General features: G+C 36.8%; 1 pseudogene; it reads left to right on the forward strand.

Moving 5' to 3' along the window:
• The first annotated feature begins 1,546 nt into the window (after positions 1 to 1,546).
• LOC122122175 lies at positions 1,547 to 1,645 on the forward strand (annotated as a pseudogene).
• Positions 1,646 to 2,064: the final 419 nt, after the last annotated feature.

Raw genomic sequence — 2,064 nt, forward strand, 5'->3', positions numbered from 1 at the left:
ACTTCTCTGAAGAAGAAAGAAGGATGGCCAATAGACACATGAAGAAATTCTCAACCTCCCTAGCCATAAAAGAAATGCAAATCAAAACAACATTGAGATATCACCTCACCCCAGTTAGAATGGCTATAATCAAGAACTCTAACAACAACAGATGCTGGAGGGGAGGTGGACAGAAGGGAACCTTACTTCGTTGTTGGTGGGAGTGTAAACTTGTTCAACCAATTTGGAAAGCAGTATGGAGGTTCCTGAACGACTTCACATAGAGCTCCCCTATGACCCAGCAATCCCATTTTTGGACATTTACCCAAATGTTTACAAACAAAACCACACTAAAGCTACCAGCACAACTATGTTTATTGCAGCATTATTTACCATAGCTAAGATCAGGAACCAACCCAGATGTCCCTCAGTAGATGAATGGATCAAGAAAATGTGGTATATATACACAATGGAATTCTATGCTTCCATCAGAAAGAATGACATTTCCCCATTTATTAGGAAATGGAAAGGTTTGGAAAAAATTATATTAAGTGAAGTAAGCCAAGCCCAAAGAAACATAGGTCCCATGTTTTCCCATATTTGCAATATCTAGTATATGTATGAGTCAAGCAGAAAAGGTCAGATAATGAGATGTTAGGAAAATGTTCCCTTAGATATGTATTTAAATGTGTTTTTCTTTCATGCATTTGATTCTAATGCATTTATAAGATTTTTTCTTTGTTGCTTTGTATGTCCCTCCCTCACAGTATAACCCCTGCTTTCACTATATTTGATGTCGGTATAATTTGTGGAGGAGATGGGGAAAACAAGTCGCTTAAGGATACAGGTGGACCCGTTGCAACTATGAAAAGTACAAGTTGTCATGTCGAAAACAAACTTTACAACTTTGGTGCGAGGTGGGGGGTGGGGGGTGGGGTAGGGTGGGGGTGGGAATGGGTGGGGGGGAGGCTGGGAAGGGATGTGAAGGGTAAACAAAGGAGGAGGCTGCAATGCTTGGTAAGAAATGTACTCATGGGCCGGGCGCTGGTGGCTCATGCCTGTAATCCTAGCTACTCAGGAGGCTGAGATCTGAGGATCGAGGTTCAAAGCCAGCCCGGGCAGGAGAGACCGTGAGACTCCTATCTCCAATAAACCACCAGAAAACCGGAAGTGGAGCTGTAGCTCAAGTGGTAGAGCGCTCGCTTTGAGCTGAAGAGCTGAGGGACAGCGCCCAGGCCCAGAGTTCAAGCCCCACGACCGACAAAAAAAAAAAAAAAAGAAATGTACTCATTATTTTGCCCATGTAATTGTAACCCCTCTGTACAGTATGTTCACAAAAAATAATAAAAAAATAAAAATAAAAAAATAAAAATAAATAGTCATTGACAAAAAATTGCAAATGTAAGCAATCGACAGAAAAATATAATTTTTTCCACTATTCCGAGAATTATAGGGAAATAAGATCGATAGCATTGTTAGGAACAATAAGGTTTTCTTGTTACAAATAGGAACACAAGGATATAAGCCTGTATAAGATTGCATCATTAACTACTTAAATTTAGAGGATACTACATGTTTCAGCAGTGTATACACTAATTTCAATAAATGTTTAACATGGCACTTGCACAAGGATGATATGTAGATTTATGAAGTATTCCATATTTTTCATTCTTCAGATACAAGAAAAGAAAAGCAGTTATTAAAAAGTTGATTACAAAATTAGAAGTGTAACAATACACGTAATTCATATAATTAAAAGTAAGTTTGACATCAGTGTATTAAATCTTCACCTTAGAAAGGCCTTTACAAAACCTTTTACATAACCTTTACAAAACTTTTGAAATTTGACACCATTGATATTTTATCCCAAAAAAATCATACTATAAGGACCTAGGAAAAAAAGGAATCTTAAACTGTTTCTATATGGAATGCAATCTGAAAGGACACATTAATGAACCTACATATTATAAAACAATGTAAAACTCAAAGTATATCTAGGAAGAATAAAATAGATTATGGACATTATACAAACATAGAATATAGAATATTTTAAAATATGCTTTTTTCAGACAATGACCAGAAATA

This window comes from Dipodomys spectabilis, unplaced genomic scaffold, assembly GCF_019054845.1.
Source record: "Dipodomys spectabilis isolate Male_0828 unplaced genomic scaffold, ASM1905484v1 ptg000205l, whole genome shotgun sequence".
NCBI lineage: Eukaryota > Metazoa > Chordata > Mammalia > Rodentia > Heteromyidae > Dipodomys > Dipodomys spectabilis.